At 50.7% G+C, this 25,316-nt stretch overlaps 1 protein-coding gene across 2 annotated transcripts in view; it reads left to right on the top strand.

Annotated features, from left to right (window-relative positions):
- The first annotated feature begins 11,096 nt into the window (after positions 1–11,096).
- Sh3tc1 (SH3 domain and tetratricopeptide repeats 1) overlaps positions 11,097–25,316 on the top strand; it is a 45,579-nt gene continuing 31,359 nt past the window's right edge. The window contains exon 1 of one of the 2 annotated variants that reach the window (XM_031341769.1): positions 11,097–11,171. The gene's annotated coding sequence lies outside the window, so the exon portion shown is untranslated. Of the gene's footprint in view, positions 11,172–22,626; positions 22,965–25,316 lie in introns of those variants that run through there. The other variant, XM_031341768.1, reaches the window with a different exon arrangement.

The following is a 25,316-nucleotide window of genomic DNA, read 5'->3' as shown; positions in this document are numbered from 1 at the left end:
TCCCCAAAGGATTGCAACCCACAGGTTGAGACCGCTGCCCTGGAACCTTGCCACCCAGACCTGGCCCATGAGCTCCCAGGGATTCTCCTGTCTCCATCGGTCCTGAGACCATTGCTGGAATTCCAGACACACACCACCACGCCCAGCTTTTTAAATGGATTCTGGAGATTTGAACTCAGTTCCTCATCTTATGAGGCAAGCGCTTTGCTTGTGGAGCCATCTCTCCAGCCCCTAACTTGTATTCTTATCACAACAGCAAGAGGAATAACTAATGACACACTGAGGTTCTGTCTGCTAGACTTTTCAGTGTGTGAACTCTGGGGAAGCACCATTCAGCTCACTGCAGTGTCAGCATGTCATAGCTCACTTCCTGTTGACAGGGAATCATGGAATGGGACACATAGGCCATCCTGTATGGGAAGCCAACTGTGTTCCTGACCTAAACCATGGAGACAGAGCAGAGACACCAGGCTATAAGGGTGGAGACTAGAGGTAACCCATAAAGTGTCTACCTTGAATCCCCTTAGATTCAAAGCTATGGGCTTATCACAAGGACAGCACTTTCCCTTAGGCACTGAAGAGCCTCTAAAGCTTCAAGCAGGGCAAACCAGGCCATTTCTGTCTAGGAAATGCTGCTCTTCTACAAAGCAGGCAAAGCAGAGGCCAGTGTGGGAGGCAGGGGCTAGCACTTGTCTATGGGAGAGGCATAACTCAACTCAATGTATGAAGCTTTCATCTCAGACTCCACAAGGTACTCTGTGGTCCCTCCAGAACTGTGGCTGTTGCCCCGGGAAGGAATAGGCAAGTGTACAGGCTTCTGGGGCAGGAGGAACAAAGTGAGAACAGAGACTAAGTCACCAGAACCAGGCCCCCAAAGTTAGAATCCTCTGGACTCTCCCAGACTCATGCCCCAATGTCCAGTGGCATACCTATTCAAAGACCATGAGGGAACACAGCTTGGTGGCATCTCCGAAGACAGCTGTCCCCGGTGAAAAGATCAGCTCTTGTCTGGGAACTGGGAAGGACCTGTTTGAATTGAGCCTGGGTGTGGTGTCACTGAGCAACTCTAAGCCTCTGGTCACTTGCCCCCCATCACAGGCTGACAGCCAATGACTTTCCTGGGAGAGCCAAGAGTGCCCCCTCTTTCATGTAGAGAATGCGTCTCAGGGGATGTATGTTGTGGAACATGGGGATGCCGTCCCTAAGTTCTTTTCTGGATGCTTCACTCCAGGTCTCACAGGCCCAGTGCCTTCTCCTGTTATACTGTGATGTCCTGGTGAAGAGTGTGCCTGCTCCATAGTTTCACCAAGGCTAGGAACAATGCCAGTCTCCCTTAGTGACATCACAGGGCCATCTCCACCAGGATTTCTTGTACAGATTCTTGTCAAGCCACTGGGAGCAGGAGCCATATGGCTCCATGGTTATGCCAGATGTCCTGCCAGGGAAGACAAGAGAAGTGTTCTGATTTCAGAATATGAAAATAAAATCAAAACCACCCAAGACCACAGTGTGTTCTGCAGGGCTGTCTGTCTCCCAGAGTCTCCACTGTAGTGACAATTCTGGAAATTTGATTTCTTTAAAAAAAAAAACAGAAATATTATAAGACTATGTTTTCATTCTAGGTGTGGGAATATGAGGTTGCTGCAGAGTGTCCACAGCAGCTGACTGTGATTTGCCTCGTGCTCTCACAGAGGCATGAATTTGCCAGCTGCAGACAGTTTCTGTGATTGCGTGACATTTGGAATTCTGGAAAATTTTCAGAGGGTATATAAATGCTAGAGCCCTACTATGAGGAGTGGGTGGTTGTTAGTCATTGGGGGGGGGGTGGTTTCGGGTTTTGTTAGTAGTGGTGCTTAAAAACAAAACAAGAAGAGAGAAATTAGATTCTGAAATCTCTAGTGCCCCCCCTCTCCCTTCCCCCTCTATCCTTCTTTCTCTCCTATCTAGTAATGGGAGTGAAACCAGGGTAGGGAGAGGGGATAAAGGGTGGAACAAAGAAGAACCACAAAGTAGTCAAGACCAGCTACACGCAAAGAGGAAACAAAAAGAAAGAAATTAGATTTGGAAATTTCTATCTCCTCCCCCCTCCCACATCTAGTGATAGGAGGTGAAATGGAGGAGAAGATAATGGGTGACGAGCCCACAAAGTAGCAACAACTGTCTACAGTCCTGCTCTAAAATGCCATCACACCCACTGTGGCCCTGTTCAGCTCTCAGTCACCTGAGTACCATTCATCTGCCCTGCCCAGCCCAAATGGGCTGTCATACTCCAGGAACCCCATGTGGCTCTACACAGTGGATGCGTTTCTTCATTTATCTGACTTGCTGTTTCAGCAGGCCTCACTAGACTCCTGCTTCTTCCACTGTTCTAACCCTCTCTTATTCCTGTCACTGGGTTCTCCAGCCCTGACCCCTCTCTTCATTCTGCCCCCCTCATTTGGGCAAACACCCACCCTTCCAGCTATTCATCCACCCAGCTACCTGTTCACCCATCATCCATCCATCCAGATGTTCATCCATACTCCACCACCCAGCTTTCCATCCACCATTTATCTACTCACCATCTCCCATCTGATTACCCTCCCACATACCCATCTACTCATCCACGCACCCACCATGCCACCTCTCCACCTCCCACCCACCCATCCATCTGTATATATCAGTTGCTTTCTCCAGAGAGCCCAGATTAACATTTCTTCATCTTTTCAGTGCCTCTCCTCAGACCTTGGCTGAGCATGGCCTGTTCTCAGCTCCTCACACCTCATCTTAGCACCAGCTACCACTTTTGTGCCCCTGACATCTGAGAATTAATTTTGACTAGGTCCCACCTCCAGCTCCTCTCTCTGGGCCTGCTCCTGCTTAGGCCTAGCCCAGGTCCTATCTCTTCTGGGTGGCCACAGCCACCTCCTCTTGGTCTCTTTGTACCTGGTCTCCCATTCCTCTACTTGAAAGCTAAAGGCATCTATTAACAATACATATCAGCCACCCTGACAAAGACCCCTACCTGCCTTTTCTTTGCCATGCAGGTGGCTCCTGCTTGGTGTTCAGGGGTCAATCCAGCCGTCACTTCCTCCTGGAAGCTCCATCCTGAGTGGTGGAGATGGGTGATCTCCTGGGTTCCCACATCTCCTGCATCTCCCCTTTCACGGAAGGGAAGCATGCCATGCTGCCATTCTCTGACAAAGCTGAAGCTGAGTTCAGGATGGAGCCAGAGAACCAAGGCAGGAGACTGGCTCATTTGCCTTTTTAACTCCAGAAACAGAATGCTCATACCCCAACTTGTTCTAAAGAGTACTTGGTGAGTCTTCTCTGGAAAGGCTTTCTGTAGAGAGATCTGAAGAGCAGCGGTAAGGACATTCGGGTTAAGAATTAGTGTGGAAAGAAGAGTGGGTGCTGCTCCTAGCCTTGCTCTGTGACTGTGGTCAAGCTCCGAGCCTGTGCAGTGCTATGGGTGGAGGCACAGCCGAGTGCAGTGAGCACAGCCCAGTGCAGCCCCATCCCCATCTCTGCATGCATCTTAGGTCAAGGGGTTCACTCTCAGCCACACCAGCATTTGTGTCCATGAGATTAAGACCATTGCTCTGGGGCTCGCACTTCCCACCTAAGACTTGTGGAAACTGCTTCAGCAGGTCCAGATGGGAAAGCCAGCATGGCTTCACCCACAGCCACAATCAGTGCATGTATGTCTCACGGGGGCTCCTCCTAGCCATTCTTCCTTCCCTTTATGTTGCTGGGCACAGATGTTTGAGTTTACTATAGACCCCCAAAGCATTATACAAGTATAATATATGTATAGTTTCATTATCATTATTTTTAAAGTGTGTGTGTGTGTGAATGGTGCATGTGAATGCATATGCCCAAGGAGGCAAGGGGCATTGGATCCCCTCCAGAGCTGGAGTTACAGGTGGTGGTGAGCTGACCAGCATGGGTTCTGGGAACCAAACTCAGATCCTTTTCCAGATCAGTATGTGCTCTTATCTGCCACTCTGTCTCTTCAGCCCCTCTACCCACAGTTTTTAACAGCAAGCGCACAGTACTGAAAACAGCATTTTAATATCTATAGAAATATATACTTTAAAGCCAAATTTACACATAATTTTACGGGGATAAATATGTGCTGGCTGTCATTTCCAAGGATAGTAACTGAAGTTTCTCTGCTCAGCAAAACCAGCATGTTTATTTGCTGTACTGCCCTCTGGTGGGAGACTGCCCTACTGCAACCTGCTGTCTGGGTCTCCCACCTGGCCCAGTCAGCCAAACATCACCCAGGAACAGCTCTCCAGCTACAGAGGAACAGAAATGGAGGGGACAGTTTCCTGTTGGGTTACTTCCCACTTCTGAGGTCTTGGTGCCTGGGTGTTCCTAGCCTGTGAACACCGTGTGCATAGGCTCAGGATGGGGTGGGAACTTCCTTAGTGTCTTCTTGTCTCCTGATTGGTTACCTAGTTTACTGACTCCCACTTCCCCTGTTTCTGGCGGTGCACCACCTGAAACACAGTTCAGGACTCAGCAGTATGCCAACCTCATGTCTAGCTCAGATGGTTCTGGGTGGTTCTAGGATGGGCCCAGTCCATGAAGAGAGCTCTCAACCACATCAACCAGCACCCAGTACCCTTAGACACACAGGATTCTATCCAGGAGGCTGTAGGACCCAAGCCAGGCAGCTGGGAGGCCAGCTGGCTGAGGAAAAGTGTCTCCTCTCTCTTAGCTTCAAGACGTTCCCAGTGATGCCCTCCTAGTCAAGATATGTAGGCATAGGAGGTGCATACCCGTGACAATCATGGCCATAGTCGTCCCTTGGTGGGAAGTTAGCCTGAGAAGAAAGTCACACTCAGGGCGTCTTGGAAGAGTGATCCCAGAGCCCTTTGATCAAGCTAGTCCTGAAATCTGCATCTGGACTTCTAAGGCCAGAGCCAGTGGAAACCTTTCTGTTTGATCCACTTGGACCTGAGCTTTGCTAATTGCTAACACCGTCCCTAAGCCCCGTCCCACCCCACCCCCAAAGAGGGAATAAATGCCAGTGTACATCAGCATCCTTTGCAGGGCCTCCCTCCAAAGGCTCGAGATTTGGATTGCTTCTGCTTAAGTGCACAACATCCCAAGATCCCCACCTCTTGCCTGTTCCTTCCTCTGCCAGACATACTCAGGGAAGTCCTGGACCTCTGGATGACCTGACCCTTCTCTAGGGCTAAAAGAAGCGATGAAAGGTTCGCTCCAGGAGGGATCCGGAGGGAGCAAAAGGCAGCAAGTGCCAGATAGCATCCCCTGTACCCCAGTACTAAGAGAGAAAAGGAGGGCAGGTCCTCAGTAAGATAGTACCCAGACTCCAACCCCCCAGGGCTTTTAAAAATTCCCACAGAGCCCGACAAACTTCCCTTCACTGCTAATATACTCCAGAATATTGTCCATGCAGCTGTGGGACGAAGGGGCCTCAGAACAGGCTCCCACTTTGCAGCAAAGAAGATATGACCTTTTGCTCCAGACCAGAGTATCCATTTGTCCTCTCACCTTCCCACATCTCTGGGAAGCTACGGCTATTAGAAGCACTGCATTGAACTCAGGCTTCTGAGCCAGACACCTCTGGTGGGACGGTGACAGCGGTTTTGAGGCTTTTGGGCATGGATAGATGAATGTAACAGAAATGCACCAAGTGTGACTGGAGGCCACACAAGGGTGTGGCCATCAGCATGGACTCATCAGGCTGCTCTCTAGACCAAGGTGTTCTTTGCTCAATTCTAGGCATTGGGGTTTTAGATGCTTAGGGGCAGGTGGCAGAAACCTCAAGGCCTTTGTGACTCACCCTTTTTCAGGACTTCAAAAGCTTAGGGATACCCATCTTCAGTAGTCAGCAAACTGACTTCTAACTAACACTTCAGGTATCTAGAAAGTCACCAAAACAGCTACTAACATGAACCATAGTCAGAGGTGCGGCCCGTAACAAACTATCAGACACTCAGATAATTAGCTGTGCAGCCCAGCAGGTAATATCTGGGCTTGCTTGGATGGCCACAGCTTGTTTTCTTATGTGTAGCACATGTACTGAGCCAGAAGGCAGTGCTTAGGGACCTGAACTCCAGGTCCTTGTCACCGTCACTTAAAGTGATCTGCTCAGAGAATCTGTGCTGTTGTCCCTACAGCTGGACCCTGGCTCAGATGATGTATGTTAATGCTTTCATAGAAGGGAGGGAGACACAGAGACAGAAAGAGCAAGGACGGACAGGGAACTGGACTTGAAGATCAACAGATCTTCAAGGAGAAAGGCTGGGGCCGAGTAGAAAGAAGCCAAGTGGTTTCCCATCCTGAGCTCTAATCTCAGGACGTCAGGACTCGGCTGAGGAGCTTCTCGTGAGATGCACCTCTTGAAGAGGAGGCAGGTGGATTTTATTGTTGCAGGGATAGTTGAATGACTATGTGTAGAGAACAGAAGAAGCTGGGTGTCTTGCCAGGTATCTGTAGTCTACATGTTCAGGATGCAGAGGCAGGAGGTTTCCTTGAGTTGGAGGCTAGACTGGGAAACATAATGATACTATGTCTCTAAAAGGGGGAAGTTTAAAAACTCAAGAAAATAAAATAAAACCAGGCATGTACACTCTTACTCTTAGTACTGGGGGAAGACAAGGGGGGGCTGAGGTATACACTGTACTAGAGGCTAGCCAGGGATGTGTAGCCTGTCTCACAAAGAGTCTCTCTGTGGAGAGAAGGTCTCTGTGTACGCTGGATTGTGGAGTCTCATAAACTTGTAACCCATCGCTGACCCTGTTTCCTGTCCCCTTAGCATAGGTGAATAAATAATTGGCCCAAGGGAGGAAACTTCCAGGTCACATGACTGTGAGTGACAGCACTGGGACCCAATAGCCCATTCCGTCCACCATGCTCTGCAGGTACACAGTAAAGATGGAATTTCCTTTGCTAGACCATTCTGGATTCTAGAAGGTTCTAGACAGCAAAGTGTTAGAGTATCCTGGCAGATTAGGGCCAAGGGATGCCTCAAAGATCACATCATGCAACAGATTTATTTGGAAGGGGGACTGGCTCTGCATTGGGACACGAGAGAAGAAGACAGGTGGGAGGTGGCGGCAGGACTTTATGAAGGGTATGCAACTCGAGGAAATGTGTAGAATTTGGTGGCTAGTGATGATGTGGCTCCTGGCACTGAGTCACTGAAGGGAGATGGGGGGGGGTGAACCTGGTTCTGGAATGTGGGCAGTTCTAACACAATACCTTTTGCCAAAGCTATGGTCTGCCTAACCACTTTACAGGGAACCTGCTTCCTTCCAAGAAACTGCTCTCTACAGCTGCTTAACTGGAATGCTCTGCTTCAGATCCAGTAGACTTGGACTACTCCTGTCTAGGACAGAGGTGCCTACACAGCCCCTCAGAGGCCAAGGCCAGGAGCAGAAAGATAAGCTAGCTAACACAGAGACTGTGGAGGGCCAGGCCTAAGGGAAGGGAGTCACTGTTCCAATGCAAATTGCAATAGGCCCTGCCCCTCTCCTGTTTCTTGCCCCACCTAGCCTGTGGCTTGGCTTCCTGGGTCGCCCAAGTGGCGTTCAGGAGTGGTTGTATGACCCAAGAACATCTCCTGATTTCCCACAGCCTACCTCCCCAAAGTGGCCTTTCAGGACAGTTGCAGGTGAGGTAGGTAACAGGCCAGAGTTAGGGAACTGCAAGGCCTTTGACAGAAAACTCCTTAGAGGCAGTGCTGCAGCCTTCAAACGGAGGGCTTGATTGATTGATTGATAGGTAGCATCAGGGCAGCATAGGACTCCTTGAGAGGCTAGCCCAGGAAAAGCAGAAATCCAGCAGGCCACAGGCAGGGGACAGGAAAGGCCTGACCCATCTCAGTCGGGGATACTCAGATGCAGAGAGGACGAGAGCTCTGCCTGAGGTCACATGGTTCAAACTCATAGTGCCAGGAACGCACACAAGAGGAGAACTGGCCGAGAGCTCTGTTCTTACTTCATCAAGCAACCTGTCTCCATCCTTAGACCTTTATCAAGGCCACTCGGTAATATATGTGAGTCCTGTACGTATGTGTGACTGTGTATAAGGTGCAGAGTCAGAGGGCCACTTGAAGGAGTCAGTCTCAGCAGAGGGGGGCTCTGAGCCTTGTCCCGGTCCTTCTCAGCCTAGTACCTGTTTGTCTTCCAGGTTTCCACTTGGAAAGATGTGGCAAACCAGGACTGGACCATCCTCTCCAGATTGGGATACTGACGCAGGGTAGCATAAATGTCCTTCAGAGAAGCAAGCTGGCTGAGGATAGGAAGTAGAGGTGACAGGGAGAGGAGCTGATAAAGGACATAGTGTCTCTCAGGATCAGCAATGCAGGTGCTTACAATACAGATGGGGTCTGGGTCCACCTCAGGTGGGCAACAACATCTGAAAGGCTGTCCCAGGAGCAGCACAGGCAATCAGGGTGTCCTGACCAACACTTTGGGGGCAAAAGCTGGGCAGAAAAGAGTGAATGGGTTTGTTTGTTTGTTTGTTTGAAACAGGATCTCTCCCTCGTTGTACTGGAATTCATTATGTAGACCAGGTTGGTCTCAAAATTCACAGAAATCTACCTGCCTCTGCCTCTGGAGTGCTGGGTGGGAGTGCACCACCACACCCAGCTCTTGGCCTTATTTTAAATGCCAGGAATCTCATATGTTCTTTAAAGGTTAAGAGTGACTTTAGGACTTGTGTAACAGGTCCATTTTCTTAATTTACTTACTATTATATCTAAGTACACTGTAGCTGTCTTCAGACACACCAGAAGAGGGTGTCAGATCTCATTACGGATGGTTGTGAGCCACCATGTGGTTGCTGGGATTTGAACTCAGGACCTTCAGAAGAGTAGTAGATGCTTTTAACTGCTGAGCCATCTCTCCAGCCCCAGATCCATATTTTAAATGAAATCGAGCTCCACAGAGCCGGTCATTGTAGGCAGATGTTCCACGTCCTGGTTCTTCCCAGTGAATGCCGAGCCCAGCCAAGTTAGCCTAGAGGACAAAGGTGTGGGGCGAGGCTGCTGCAAGAAGCTCACAGCCAGAACTCTGGAACATGAGAAGGGGCGTGGTTCATGCTGTTCCCCCACCCCCGGCCCCCATGCTGTGCCCCTCAGCACACAGTGGCCTGGGGACAAGGTAGGGGACATTATACAGGATGCTGTGACAATCTGGAAGTCAAAGGAGGGCATGGGGCTCTGGCAGAACTGTACTTACTTTAGGGCCAGTCCCTCCCACTCTACAGAGTGGAACCTAAACTCAGAGAGGCGCCTGTCATCTGCCATGGAGCTGGGAGCATAGGTGTGGACTGCTGATGAGGCTGGACCCTAGGTGGGGATCTGTCTGATCAGGGAGGCAGAGGACTGGGGCTCCAAGGACAAATGTGCCAAGTGATCCTACCCTTCAGAGCCGGGAGTCACAGAGAAGTTGTAGCCACAGACACTGCTGCAGTCCCCACCCCCATTTCCAGCCTTCCAGGAAGGCATTCCTTCCTGACATTCCACTGTTCCAGCCAATCTGTGAGCCCGGAAAAGGGACAGCTTTGAAGACATTGTCAGTCAGGAGACACCCAAACTGAAGGCACAAGGGAGGCACCCTGCAAAGTGCCTGGTGATGCAAGGCCTTGAAGAGCAGAGGAACACTTGGACTAAGCTTTTCTAAGGCCCCAGGCAGGGCCATTGTGCTAATGATGGATGGTGCACACTCCAGGGCTAACTACCAGTTCCTATCAGCCTCACTAGGAGGACGACGGGATGATCTCCAAGTCACATAGGTTCGGCAATACGTGTCTGTGTAGGGTGTCGGCCAGCAGCACACCAGCCTAGGTGGTGATGGTTAAGTGTGAGAGAGGTCTCTAGTGTCACACTGCAGAGCTGGGTTGCTGATGGCTAGGGTTGGCAGAATCCCAGTTCCTGGAGCAGCTTTGGAACCTTGGACACGTACACACAGAGTGCAGCAGGGAGAAAGGCAAGCCCTTTTCAGAGGGACAGTGTAAGGGGTTGCTGAGTGCATGGTATCAACGTGGATCTGAAGGCAAATCTCATGTAAATCCTAAATAAAAGCAAAGAGAATGGCCACACAGCTGGAATCACAGCTGTGTGAATTGTTAGTCCATTCATACAGGTGAGGAAGACTGAGTGGCCAGCTGTGTCAGGTGTTTCCTGCCTTCCTGCTGGACTGATCCCCCCTCCCCCACCCCCAATACAAACCACAATAAGTGGAGAGTCAGAATCCACAGGATGACTGATAAAAAGCTTGTGCACGCCCACCTGAGGCCAAATCTGCCGCTTACCAAAGAATCCACTCCCCATGCTGGGGTTCCTTGGACTCTTCTGTTCCAAACAGGAAGAAAGGTATGCAGAGAATGGCTTGCTTGGCTGCTGAGCCACCCAGAAGCCAGGAGGTATCAGCCCCATCCTGGTGACTAGGGGGCCCCAGGGTGCAGGGATTCCCCTGGGTGATGGCCACCTGCTAATTCTCCGCTGGCAGGGGTGCTTTTTAGAGCAGTGATTCAAAGACTCACCTGATGACGAGGATCATTTAGCAACTCTTAAGAAGAATCCTAATTTGTCACTTTCCCCAAGCAAGCGGAGGGCCCAAGAGCTAACCATGGGGACTTCCATGTTTGGGAATAGTTTCTCTGGACCCCACTGGGGAGATCTGCCCACCTTTGCTGTTGCGTTGCTGAAGCTACATGGGGCCTGGAGCCATTCTGTCAGCGCGCAATCAGAGCTTGCTAAACTCCCTAGTCAGGCTTCTCAGCTCCAGCTTTAATCACTAGGCATGAGAGTGGCTGAGCTGTCTGCACCCTCACACAGCCATTCCTCTGGTGACTGTCCCAATTGCTCGTCTTCTCTCTGATGTGTGGGCCCTTCTCATATCCCAAAATCTTGGGAAGAGCTCTTAAAACTGCTTCTCCGCACCTACCAGGGGAATGCTGACCAGGAGCTGACATTCTTCTGAAGGCTGATAAGGAGGAGGAAGGTCAGAAGGAGGCTGGCCCCTTCCCAGCAGGGCGGGCCCAGCCTGCCTATGACTCAGGTTGTCTGATTGGAGCCCAGTGGCCTGGGCAGGGCCTGTTCTGCTGCCTCCTGGGGCCTGAGACATTCACCCAGGGCAGGTAAAGGAGGCCTGGAGGCCCCCTACCCCTCCTTCCTCCTTGGCAGGCGCTGCTCTACTGGCAAGGTAAGTCCTGGACATCTCTGCTGGGTTTGCCCCAGGAGAGACCTACAATCTGCTCACCCGTAAGGGCAGGTGAGGACTAGAGAGGCTGAACTTAGGATGGTGAGCACTTGAACCGGTCTGATGTGGAGCAGCAGAAAGGACAGGTTTCAGGTGGCTGTGGTCAAGGAAAGGGGCCCTGGTATCTCTCAGTCTAAAAATGGAGTGGAACCGGGCCCTGCCAGGGCAGACAGGAGGTTTGAGGTAGAGGGCGTGGTCTCCCCACTATCCTTAAGAGCCTACCGGTCTGGTGCCTTGTGGAGTGGTGGAATCCTAGAGGAAGCTGTTGATATCTGCTGGCCTCCGTCCCAGGCTGATGTTCTCAGTCTCACACTTACTGGATGAGTGTCTTTGGGCAACTCTATTCCTCTGAACTTCATTTACCCCATCTGTATGCTGGCGTGTACTGTTGGCTGCCCAGAGCAGTGTCTTGGATGTGGCTAGTGACCACAATTGCTACAATACAGTAGCACCCTGTGGATTAAGCGAGTCCTGGGCTGGGGGCTGGAGGCAGGATGCTGACAAAACCTTTACATTTTCCTCCACCTGCTGGACACCAGCACCAAAGACAGGGGGATCTCATGCTTTGCTCTCAAACTCCCATATTCTCAATCCAACACAGCCCTCTCTTCCCCAGGAGGCTGAAGTTCCTGCCAGCTGCCAGCTCCTGGGGACAGTAGGGCAGTGATCATAAGGGGTCTGACACCCTCCCCCATCCCACCGACCCAGCCCAGGACACACCGGGACACAAAGAGTACTCCTGCTGAGTGAATCTGTTAGCTCTTGGAATTTAAGGCTGGCCAGGGCTGGTGTGTTTGTGGACTTTGTACATAAGCTGAGGAGGCCAGCTCAGGCCCTAGAGAAAGGGAATAGGCCTCCTGAGAATCTGTTTGTCTGTGAGTGTCCTAAGTCGGGGTGCGTCTCCTCTTTTCCCACCCGGAGGACTGGAGCATGTGTGGTCTGTGTGCATTTTGTAGTAGCAGCCTGACCTCAACAGAACTTTGTTCATGGTTGAAGGGTGATCTCTGTCTGTCCTCCAGGAACCCAGCAGAGCGGAGACTCACAAATTTGGGACAAGGTACTATTTTTCAAAGGCCTGCCTCAGTTTCCCTGATGCTTCAGGATAGTAAGAGTCCTAGGCTCTGCCCTAAGCTTCTGTGGTTATCGGCAAAAGAAGGTGTAGCCCTGAGTAGTTTCTTCAGCAGGATCCCATCCAGTGTGCCCATCCCAGGCCTCAGTCATTCGCCCTCCAAATCCATTTTCTGACTGGGACTCATATAGACTTCAATATTTGGAACATGTCAGATGAAGGCAGGACAGGAAGTCTCTGAACAGCCCTCTCTCTCCTGTTGTTGGTGTCTGGTGTCATGCAGGTTTGGTGCAGAGATGTCAGCATTTCTCTTGTGATAAACCCCAGGACCCAAAGCCACTCCTAGAGGAAAGGCATTACTTCATCTTACAGCTTGTAGTCCATCACTCAGGGAGGGACCTGGAAGCAGCAACTGAAGCAGAGGCCATGGGAGAATGCTGCTTTTTCTTTTTTTTCTTTCTTCTTCCTTTTTTTCGAGACTGAGTTTCACTATGTAGCCCTGTCCTAGAACTAGCTCCCTATGTAGAGACCAGGTTGGCCTTGAACTCACAGAGATCTTCCTGCCTCTACCTCCTGAGTGCTGGGATTAAAGGGGTACACTACTTGGACTCACCAGTTTGCTTTCTTAAATATCCCAGGACCACCCTGCCAAGACCTGGGACCACCCACATGGCTCACTGATCAGAACAATGCCCCACAAAGCTGCCGATAGGCCAATCTTGGAGGCATTGTCTTAGTGGAAGTTCCTTCTTCCCAGCTTCTGTAAAATTGACAAAAGAGTAACCAACCCAAGGGGTCATTCACTCAGGATCTACCGCAGATGTTAATTCAACGGGAGGCTTCTCCTCATTCAAATCCCCAAATGTCCTATTCTGTTCCTGGATCCCTCCCCCTCTTCCTCCCCCTTTCAGCTCTAACAAGATCTACCATTCATTTGTAACCCATCAAATTGGTTTTATTTATTTATTTATTTATTTATTTATTTATTTTGCCTACATGTCCTGGGGTGCCCCCCTGTCCTCTTCATTTGTGTGTCCACCGAGGTTCACAATTTGTACTGTGATGGTCAGCATCTCCTGAGATTACCACGGTGCCACATTCACCGCCACAATGTCATTAGATGGTTTCATTCCAAAGTCCCCGCGCTCCCCTGCGACAAACAGCCCCTCTACTGGCCCCATGCTCTGCAGCCTAGGTTGGTCTCTTCTCCCATGCAGAGGAGAGAGAGGAGCGTGCCTGAGTGTCCAGGAGACTGCTCTTGCCTCGCTTCCTGTCTGGTGTGTCTCCACAGCACACCTCATGGGCACACAGAGAAAGCCCTGGTTCTTTATCACTGCATGAGAGGGAGTGTGACTTATCTGACACCCAGGCTAGTTCCAAGGTGCTGGTGTTGTCAACAGCTGGCTTGGCACCTGTCCCCACACCAGAGGCAGCAATCTGAAAATGAGTACCCAGGAATGGGGCTGCCGGCCAAAGGTGAATGCAATTGTGATTTCGAGTGTCGGCAACCTGGCGGCGACTCTGATCTTGGCTGCCTGCCAAGGATGTGGTGGCAGATGTCGGTGTTGCTGATCTAACCTAGGAGAGAACGATGGGTTTAGTCAACGTCATATCATGTTTTAAGGACAGGAATGGGGAAGTCAGTCCCCTTTTGACAACGGTTGCTCTGATGTAGTATCTAGGGAAGTCTGTTCCCCACTTAGTTTCTTGTTTTCACTGTGGGCCACAGGACCTCAGAGGAGAGGGGCGTAAAAGAGGACTGGAGCTGCCATTGCACATGCTTCTCACCCTGGCATCAGCTCGTCTCCACCCTGCTCCTGTGTCAGATCCACTCAGTACTTGTCCACCGTGAGGCTCACATGGCCCAGCACTCTGACACCCGCTAACCCACCCACCCACCCTTCAAGACCCTGCTCAAGAATCTCTGAATGGAGTCCTAAGAGACTTTCCTGACTGCTGAGCAGAGTGAGTTACCATACACAGCAGGATAAATCTGGGTTTGTCTGATTGGGCAGTGGATTCCCAGGACTCTGCTTTTGGCCCCTTGCTGGTCAAAGGTCTGTGAGGTAAGGTTGCTCTGATCCCCTCTACTCTGTCCTGGGGAATTCACCATGTGTGCTGCACTTAGGAAATAATCGTCAGGCCTCTTGCTGTCGGTATAAGGGAGCAACAAAAGTTTGTAGAATGCGACAGGTAGCAGGCCTCTCCCACCCTCCAATTTTTTTAGCGTTATAGTTACTTCTCTATTGATCTATGTAGAGAGTCCATGATCAGGGCAAATTACAAATGAAAGCATTTAATTGGGGGCTTGTTTACACAGGTGAGTCAATGCAATCATGGCAGGGAGCATGAGGGCAGGCAGGGCACTAGAATAGTCGCTGAGAGCGCACATCCTGATCCACAGGCAGGACACTGGGCCTAGTGTGGGCTTTTGAAATCTCAAAGCCCACCCCCACTTAACACACCTCCTTCAAGGCCACACCTCCTAATCCTTTCTAAACTGTCCACCAACCAGGAACGAAATATTCAAATATAGAAGTGTATGGTCAAGTGGTACTGGAACATGCCTTTAAGCCGAGCACTGGAGGCAGAGGCAGGTGGAGTTCAGGCCAGTCTGGTCTACAGAGTGAGTTCAGAAGACAGTGGACAGTGAAGGTTACATGGAAAAACCCTGTCTCAAAAATGTAAAACAGCCGGGCAGTGGTAGCACACACTTTTAATCCCAGCACTTGGGAAGCAGAGGCAGGCAGATTTCAGAGTTCGAGGCTAGCCTGGTCTACAGAGTGAGTTCCAGGACAGCCGAGGCTACACAGAGAAACCCTGTCTGGAACCCTCACCACCACCCCAGACCATTGTCATTCAAAGTACCATACTTAGCCAGCCAGCATTGTTTATACCAGGTTGGACTTGGGACATCATCTCACACCAAACTGATAAAATGAATATAATTTTTAAATATATAATATATATATGTAAGGAGAGATTTATTGACCGGTGTGTAATCTGTGCTCCAGCCATTCCAACAACCACTGGGGGTAGCTGGGGGTAGATTTTCAGTCCAATGGCTGGAGGTTTCATTTTGTCTTCAGTATAAGCTGGAATCCCAGAGAAGTAGGTTCCAGTGCTAGTGAAGGAATGAGCTGGTCAGAGAGATCGAGAGCAAGCAGGCAAAGAGAGCAAGCTTCCTTCTATGTGGCTGCCAGCAGAAGGTGTGGCCAAGATTAAAAGTGGTCTTCCCACCTCAAATGATCCGGATTAAAAGTAGATCTTTCAATTTCAGATAGTTTTTAAGGGCTGGAGAGATGGCTCAGTGGTTAAGAGCACTGACTGTTCTTCCTAGAAGTTCTGAGTTCAAATCCCAGCAACTACATGGTGGCTCACCACCATGTAATGGGGTCTGATGCCCTTTTCTGGTGTGTCTGAAGACAGCTACAGTGTACTCACATATAAATAAATAAATCTTTTTTAAAAAAGACAAAACCAATTTTTTTTTTTTTTTTGGTTTTGGTTTTGGTTTTCCAAGACAGGGTTTCTCTGTGTAGCCCTAGCTGTCCCGGAACTCACTCTGTAGACCAGGCTGGCCTCAGAAATCTGCCTGCCTCTGCCTCCCAAGTGCTGGTATTAAAGGCATGCACCACCACTGCCCAGCTGTTTTATTTGCTTTTGTTTTTGTTTTTGTTTTTTTTTTTGTGTGGTTTTTCAAGACAGGGTTTCTCTGTGCAGCCCTGGCTGTCCTGGAACTCATTCTGTAGACCAGACTGGCCTCGAACTTACAAATCTGCCTGCCTCTGCCTCCCGGGGACTGGGATTAAAGGCGTGCGCTATCACTGCCCGGCAAAACCAAATAATTTTTAATTAAGGAAAAAAATCCAAGGACTGGAGAGATGGCTCTGTGGTTGAGCATGGACTTCCATAGATCCTGAGTTCAATTCCCAGCAACCACATGTTGGCTCACAACCATCTGTAATAGATCTGGTGCTCTCTTCTGGTGTTCATGAAAACAGAACACTCATGTATATAAAATACATAAATAAATAAATCTTTAATAAAAAAGAAAAGAAAAAAATCTCTCACAGAAGTACCTAGCTTTAGTTAATTCCAGATGTAGTCTCTCTGACAACCAAGAACAGATACTAATTAAACCTTGGGTTTACATCCAGTGCTGCTTCATTTTCTTGCTCAAATTGCTTTAGCCAAATCCACTGGGTCCTCTTTCAGTTAGGGCCCGCGTTTTCTTTGCATAGTCATGTCACAGTGGACACCTGTTGAGCCACCAATCATTCATTCACTTATCTGTCTATCTTTCTGTCTGTCCTTCTGTTCATCCATCCATCCATCTATATATCTTTCTATCTAGCTAGCAGTCTATCCATTTATTTACCTACCCATGGTTGATTGATCAGTCCAACAATTGTAACCTCTGACTCCTGGCACCACCAGCCACTCCACGCCCATCTGTATATTTCCCACCCTTCCAGAAAATGTATTCAGGCACACTACATGAGCCACAAATGTCTGGGCACCCCACTTCCAGGCCACTTTCCACCCATCTACAGCCAAGATTTAGTCACTTGATGCCCTGGCTTACTGCCTGCCCTGTCCCATCCTTGGGGGTGGAACCATTCTGTCTGTTATCATTGCCACTTGACTATGAGCTCCACTGGGTGGTCCAGGCTATATGGCCCAGACACATCTCCAATGTTCAGCACTGGTCCATCTCCTTCACTCTTGCCCCTGCTGAAGTATCATGACAGTAGTCATATTGGCATTCTTTGTGGTCCCCTCCTTCACACCTAGAAGTGCTGAGCCAGGCAGGCCTGGAGGCTGAGTTTGAAGTAGCTACCCAGAGGACTAACCTGAGATGTTGGTTCCAGAACCTGTTCTTCCCCAGTCACCGCTGAGGAGAGCTGTGTTTGGGGTGAATAGTGGGAGATGGGTGTCTGACTTTAGTGTACAAATAGTGCTTTACAGAGGTAATGCCCTACCCTGTGGCGAATAAGAGGAGACCCCACTGTACACACCTGGCCTGGCATCAAAGCAGTCATCCCTCTGACCACTCCCCCATTACATCACTTGGGAAACATTACAGCTGGGCTCCTAGGTTGTGAAGGGTGCAGGTGTGCCTCTCACGTTGGGGTTTGTTGCTCAGAGCATGCAGCGGGGACCTGCTGGCAGATGCTACTCAGTCTCTGTCTCTTTAGCACCATTCCCCATTATGATGGCCCACAGGAGGCAGGAGAGAACATAGGAGCCATGCCTGGCTCCAGGCTTCAGCTAAGTAATCTCCTCCCAGGTAACTGTCACCAGAGCAGGACCAAAGGAAGACAGGGTACATGCAGTTTGCTTGGTTGGAAAAACCAGGCAGGGGCCTCTGGCCTCCACAGTTGGCACTGGGCTCATGACTGAAGCAATGGCAGCTCGAGGCAGGTACGCTAACAGGGTGCACAGCACTTAGCTAGGAGTGGAGAGATGGGAAATGGCTGAGAGTAAGTTGGGCTGTGCCTCCGGAGTTCTTGCCTGGCTATTGCCTCCACACCCCCATTAAGGCTGAGGCTTGCCATTAAGGGGGAGAGCTGCAGAAATCCCCACCTTAGAGGGCAGTGATGTGGCCTGCCAGGGGTCTCAGTTTCCAGAAAGAGGTCTTAGCTGATACAACTTTGTTTCTCACAGAGGTACATGGGAAGTTGTGCTTGGACTGGTTAATGTTTGTATAAGCCATGGTCAAAATCATCACAGGGATGACTGGGCTCTAGGAAATGCCAGGAATTCCAAGCAAGGCCTGCACCATGATTCAGGTACACAGGGGCTCTAGGAAGTGAGAGCCCATGGGGCTTGGGACCTGGTGTCTGTCTGTCCTGGCATTGTATCTACTAGCTGGACGAGACTTTCCTAAGCTTTCTGGGAGAGTGGCAGCCATGAAAAACTCACATGGTCCCAGTCTAGAACTTTTTGTTGTTGTTTTGTTTTGTTTTTCAAGACAAGGTTTCTCTGTGTAGTCCTGGCTGCCCTGGAACTCAGCTCTGTAGACCAGGCTGGCCATGAACTCAGAGATCTGCCTGCCTCTGTCTGTCTAGTTCTGGGATTAAAGGCTGTGCCACCACTGCCTGGCCAGTCTAGAACTCTCTGCTCTCATTCCTCTGTGCACTCAGGAGCCATAAGCCACACTGTCTAAAGACCTGACCCCTCCCAGCTCTGTGACCTTATCCTGTGAGACAGCTACTCTTTACTGTTGGAGGATAGGCTGCTGGAGTCTTCCAGTGCTGCCAGGCTGGTTGGGGCATGGCTCAACCTGGACACAGTGAGAAGAAGAGCTCTGTAGCCATCCATCTTCTTGCCTGTGTACTCATCTCCTTTTCTGGGCTGTGAGGACCCTCACCCTTCTCATGACTGCCTTGGCCCAAGATGGAGAACGCTGTTGAAGGGAATCATTGTCACACAGGAGGGACTTAGCCTACTGCTGCTCATCCAAGGGAGAGAAGTGATTGTGGACTTTCTAAGTTTCAGGCTAGAGGGTGATTCTTCTTCTGGCAATGCTAGACCTCACTGGCCAGGATCACTACCCAGGCAGAGGCCATCCTCTCCGGGGAGCAGGTGTCTTTGGTCTGGTGGAGGCGAGGGAACTGCTTCCTGTGAGCCTCAGTCTGGGTGGCCTGTCTGTCTGTCCATCTGGCCTGAGTAGCTTTCAATCGCCTGAGAGCCCATTTCTCCCCTTCCTTTGTTTTGCAAGAGCAGCTCCTGCAATCCAAGGATGGCTCTAGTGGCTAGAGCCAAGAATAACAAACAGATCAACACCTGTTAGGCAGACAGGGGTCTGGACCTATCCATGTGTGCACACAGCAGCTGCTCACCAGCACCACTTTTGTGCTGCCCCAGCTACTGGTGTATAAGCAGACATGGAGGAACAGATGCATAGGTGCGCAGAGGATGCAAACCAGAAAGGATGCTTAAGACCCAAAAGCCTGTTCTTTAAGGTAAGGGTTGGGGTCAGGGATGAACTTGCCTTAAAGGTGTGGTTGGAGTCTGCCATTCTGTTGAGATGTAGGATATTCTGCTGAGGTACAAATTGGTTTCAGGGCTAGGCAGTCTTGGCATGGAGAGGGTTAGGCTAGACTACATCTCCAAAGCTATACCTGCACTAGGCAGGGCTGATCTCTAAGAATTCCCCTTGAAATGAAGATACATTGAAAGCCTTTCTTCCTGTGTGAGGGGCTGAGGGGTGGCTCTCTCCACAAGCCAGTTTGTGCTGACTGTCATCCAACCATCTTCATCTGGAGCCCACTGCTTGTGAGAGAGCCAATGGTTTCTCCTTGGTGTGATGACTTCCCATCCCACTGGAGCAGGGAAGGTTTGTATTCCTGCACTCTACTCAAGCCAACTGCTCCCAGCATCTCTTCAGCAGCCATCTCATATCTTAGCTGTATTTGCCCCACTTTGAGCCTTTGCATGCTCAGTCTGTCACAGGGGTCTCTCTTGAATGAGCCACTGGTATTCAGGCCAATGTGACTAAAGCTGCCTCTAAGCCTCAAATAGAGCAGTTGACAGACCATACTCACAGGCCAGACCTGCTGTGTAAAGTGGCGGTGGAGAGTGCCCAGGCCTACCTTGGCTATTTCTCTGATGCCCAGTTATGATGGCAGAGTCACATCAGCCCTGGGTGGTCAGCAAAGCTAAATACACTTCTTCTCTGAGCCTTAAAGTATGCTTGTCCTCATGTTCTAGAATGATCTTGCAGCTCTGCTGGAGGCCTCTGCTCTCCTGAGCTCAACATTTTTAGTCTGTTGCAGATTAACTGCAGGGCAGGGTACTTACTTAGCCTTGCCTAGTTGCCTGTGTTAGGGAATGAGTGGCTACAAGAGGCTCAACCCTTTGAGATAGAGCTGGGCCTAAGTGTTTTTTTCTTTTTCTTTTTGTTTTGTTTTTGAAGACATGATTTCTCAGTGTAACCAGCCCTGGCTGTCCTGGACTCACTTTGTAGACCAGACTGGCTTTGAACTCACAGAGATCTACCTGCCTCTTCCTCATGAGTACTGGGATTAAAAGCATGAGCCACCATATCTGGCTTAAGTGTTTGTTTGTTTTTTTTTTTCCTGAGTTCATCTGTCCCCTTGGAGATTCTTCACAATCCATTGTCTGGTTTCCCTCCAGAAGTTGGCCTAAGGATCTTCCACTTTTAGAAAGTCCTATCTCTGTTTTCCTCCTGGCCTTCCCTCTGAGGCCTTCCATCGCTGTCCAGGTCAGTCACCACATCCTGGTGTCAGTCTGTCCAGTGGGCTATCACAACTCTGGGGCTTCAAGCCATGGCTGGATCTTGGTGGGCAGGATGTGGGCTCTCCCATAGGTAGAGCCTGGAGAGATGCTTGAATTGGAACACAATGGCACACTTGTCCCCAAGAATGCTTTTGAATGTGCCACACAAGGGACGCTATCCAGAGGGCTGGAATCAGTTTCAGAGTATGTTTGGGGAGAACAAGGGCGCGGAGTACCAGCCAAAGCCTACAGTCTACTGAGGGAGCCAGGCCAGGAACCTTCCTTTTTTCCTATTGTGGTGTCATGGCATCTTAGCCTCCCAGGGATGACTCTCCCCCGTGTCTTAGATGCACTCGCCTCTTGTATTTTACAAGCACAGGGATAGTCCACAATAGTAGCTGTGCCCATGGCTTCTTCATTCAGTGTGAACCTCTGGCCTCATTGGCCTGCATCTTGAGCAGCCTGAATGACAGGCAAGGAGCACCTGCCTCAGAAGGCTGGCTTCTGTCAGGAAGTCCTCCATGTAGCTTCCTTTCCTGGAGCAGTGAGTAAGTAGAGGTAGGGCAGGGTGAGGAGCAACTGGTCACTGGTCGCTTGAATGCCATAGTACCTGTGAACTTATGATGAAGAGGAACGACAGACAAGGGGAACAGAGCCACTGCTTTTTCACTTTGTGCTCGAAACATGAGCCAAAGATGATCTGGAGCCCTCACCTCCCAGGGTAGGACCTGATTCTTGGTGTTCCTAGGAATAGGGTCTGCTCTCTCCATCTAGATACAGACACTGAAGAATGAGGGGATAAGGGAGTGAGGACCGTGGTACCAGAGCTGGCCTGAGTTGTGAGACCCTAGGAATACCCCTCTCTAAGTCTGTTTGATATCAAGCCTTTTGGGGACACCTGGATGATAGTGTCATTGGGCTGTCACGAAGCCCCATGGCATGATCTACCCAAAGGGTTAGCATCGCAGCAATGACAACTTGAACATACTACAGCCATGTCAGGGCTCAAAACTATGAGAGCTGAATACCTCCTAACTCTGTCTTTTGCAGAGGGGAAACTGAGGCTCAGGACAGTGGCAGATCTTTCCAGAGGGATTTCAAGCGAGTCAGGCTGGGGTTTGTGGCCCTCTGAAAATCAGAACCACGTGGCCCCTGCTTTGCACAGACTTTAGGAGGATCCTGTGGAAGAGCCCTGGATCAGAAATGTACTTGCCCTTGCTGGTTAGCCCTGGAGTACCCTGCATATATTGGGGGAGGCTCTCAGAAAATCCCCCTGGCCATGAGCCAAGAGAGCAGCTTCTGAGACAAACAGGATACTGGTTTGGGCGCGCAGTGGGGACAATAGCCGGGAGAGGAAATGCCTCCAGACCCATGTATGGGTGTGGGCTTGCAGGGGCCTCTATTGACACAGCTTCCAGAAAAATAGGGCTGGTGGAAGGTTAGCATCCGGGGGGCCTGCATTCTGGGCTGGGGGGTGGGGGGGTGGGGAGAGAGAGAGATAGAGACAGAGAGACAGAGACAGAGAGACACACAGAGAGATATCACGGTGCACCCTAAACCTCCAGAACTCGTCATAGCTGGAGACAGGCAGGAGATAGCTATAGCACCTAGTGAGTGTGGGGAGCAGAACAGCCCCATCTTTCACAGTGGACACTGCAAAGGCTTAAGAACAGAAGACAGGCCTGAATCTAGGCCATAGGGATATTCTCAGGTCAGGCTACCGTCTGTGGGAAGGTAAAGTGTGTGCCCCCCACAGGCTTGGCTCAAGGATGTGGTACTACTTGTGAGCAGAGATGGAGACTGGGCCCTTTCTTTTTCTTCCAGAATGCTCCCTGATGGCATCAGTAGGCTGAGATAGAGCCAGCAGCAGAGTGAGAAGCAAATCATGCATAGTTTATGTATGTGTATGCAGACGTGTGTGTGCTAGGTCTGTGTACATGTTTCTAAGGCCACCCACGTGTCTGCATAGCATGTGTATGCACGTGTGTAGAAGGGAAAAGGGAACAGAGATCTGGGCTGGGGTTAGCCGGGCCAGAGGGCCGGCCTCCTTTGGACTTCCCCAATCTCAGCACCAAGGGGTGTCCCCAGCCTTCACCACAAAGCACAGAGCTGGCAGTGGGCAGGCAGGGACAGGGCCTGGCTCTGGTCCACAAAGAGCTAATGATCAACTGGCCCCTGGAATCCTTGCTGCAGCACCCTGGCCTGCCTTGGGTCTCCAGGCCCCTAGGCTCTGGAGGAAGTGGGGCAGGAAGCAGGGGGCGGTGGCAGTACTGAGCAGTCAGCCGGCTGTGGGCGGACTCTGCCTGTCCAGGCCAGCTAGAGACAGCGGGTAGGCCAGTCAGCAAGGAGCAGAGCCAGTAGTGGCCACCTGGCACCTGCATTCCTGAGCCTGGGAGGAAGTTCTCTGAAGCAGATCACAGGTAAGGGGGTATGGACAGGAGGGTCTGGGCTGTGTGAGTGAGCTGGGATGGGGAGAGCCTGACTTTGCTACAATTGTATCTAAGAATAGTGTTCCACCTTCCTCTTTCTTCTGGCTTGCTTGGGGTTGGGGTGAGATGTTGGAGACTGGCACTCAGCACCCCGGGGCTCTGTTAGACAGGCCGGGATTGCTCAGATGAGACCGGCTGCTAACTGTGACTTGTGACCTGGCCTTCACACTGACCCTTTGCGAATGTGTCCTTGAGGTTCAACAAGATCATGGGCATTTAGTGGCAACATAGGATTCAAAAGCCACTGGGCCTCAAATGAGGAATTCTATCTAGCCTTGGTTCATTCCAGGCCACGACAAGCACGCCTGTACTAGCATGTACTTCATGGCGCCCCCATAGCTGTGACCTGGCCTCTCTGAGGTCACTCTGGGTTTCTTTATGTTAGCCAATGAAATGCATGATTTGACTAGAGTCACTGATCACTGTCTCTGGAGGCCTCAGCAGGGGCAGCCTGCTTCAAGGCTCAGGGGTTCCAGAGCCTCCTTTCCCTCCTTGTCCTCTCTGCCCTCTTCACCCCAGGATGAAGAATAATCCCTTGCTGGTGGGGCAAGGATCCAAGTTAATTGTGTTTAGGTTGAGGGACGAGACTCCCACCACCTGCCTTACAGTCCCTGCTGCTGTGACCCTGGCTGGGCCAAACCTTGGGTTGTACACCCATGATGGGGATGGAATAGGATTCATCCTCTGGGATGATGTTAAAGGTCAAGACTGAGGAGGATGCCGAACAGTGAGTGTCACCTTTATGCGACATGTTACTGATTTCACGAAACTTCTTGCATCAGGCACGGCGCCTGTCTCTTTAGTTCGTGGAATCACAAATGGCGTGCTAAGGGTATATGAAGTCCATTTCCCAGGAGAGAAGCCTTCAGGGTATCGCCATGTTCCATGGCTGCCATAACAAACTACAACACAATTGTTCTCTTAGGGTTTGAAGGCCAGGGATCAGACAAGTGTGCTGCTGCCTCCAGAGTTGCCAAGGCTGGATCTCTTCCACTTCTTCCAGCCTCTGCTTGTCCCTGAATGGCCCCTGCCTCTGTGTCATATGCCCTCCTCTTCTGTGTGTCTTGTTCTCTGGAGAGACCTCAAGCACTGGGTAGAGAACTCACTTTAATCTGGCACAAACACCTAGTCTAATTGGTACCGTTCTAATCCAACATCCAACAGGACCGCACCCTACTGAGATCCACTTCATCTGAAACCACCTATTTCCAATCAAGTCCCCACTCTCAGGTTCCTGGTTAGTGTGACTGGAGAATACTGCCAGCTCCAGGCAAAGTCTCAACAGCCCTGCAGAAGCAGAGGCTGAGGATGTACCTTGGTGGGTCTCTGGCCAGACCTTTTGGAACACAGGCAGGGCCAACCACAAAGGCTCCTCCTTCCAGCCTACTGTACTGTAAGCCAGCATGCTGTCTATCTGCTTGATCTTCCCAACATTCTATGAGTAGGTGTTTTTGTTCTCATTTTATGGGTGGGTAAACTGAGGTATAGAACATTTCACCCTCCACTGAGATTGGCCCTAGGTCTCTATGTTCCAGCAGTAAACTAGATGTGTGTTGGAGGTCAGAGCCTGGGGTGGCTTACCTGGGGACACCTGATGCTTCTGCCACACCGACAAAAGACAAAGGCTGGAAAGAGACTCTGCAGGCAGCCACTTTTGGTTGCTTGAACTCAGCAAGTGTACCTCTGAGGCTTCTGGACACCACCTGGGGCTGGGCTGCTGCTGGAGCTGGCCAAGCAAGCTCTTGGAGGGAGGCCTGTGCAGGGAGGAGGTAGCTCCTGCAAGTGAGACATACAGTACCTACTTCCTCTCTGTAGCTCCCTTAGCTAAACTTCCGTTTCTCCAGAAACAGGTTAAATCCAGCCCCAGGTCTTTGTGAGACCCCAGAGTGCCCTAAGTGTCACCCCGACCCAGAGATGGTAAGTTTAGCTGGCATCGCTCAGCTTCTGTAGAGACACTGGCCAGCAGGTAGGGACACCTGAAGGTTGTAAGTGGCAGAGAGAAGAAGAGTGAGGACGCTGGGGGGGCATGGTGAGTTTTGGGGGGCAGTGATAGGGAACCACAGACCCTACAAACTAGGACCTCACTCATCAAGAGACTGGGTCGGCTGGGCAGTGGTGGCACACACCTCTAATCCCAGCACTTGGGAGGCAGAGGCAGGCAGATTTCTGAGTTCCAGGCCAGCCTAGTCTACAGAGTAAGTGCCAGGACAGCCAGGGCTACACAGAAAAACCCTGTCTCGAAAAACCAAAGAGGGAGAGAGAGAGAGAGAGACAGAGAGAGAG

This window comes from Mastomys coucha, unplaced genomic scaffold, assembly GCF_008632895.1.
Source record: "Mastomys coucha isolate ucsf_1 unplaced genomic scaffold, UCSF_Mcou_1 pScaffold22, whole genome shotgun sequence".
NCBI lineage: Eukaryota > Metazoa > Chordata > Mammalia > Rodentia > Muridae > Mastomys > Mastomys coucha.
Note: the sequence above shows the minus strand (reverse complement) of the source record. Positions and strands in the feature narration are given on the sequence as shown.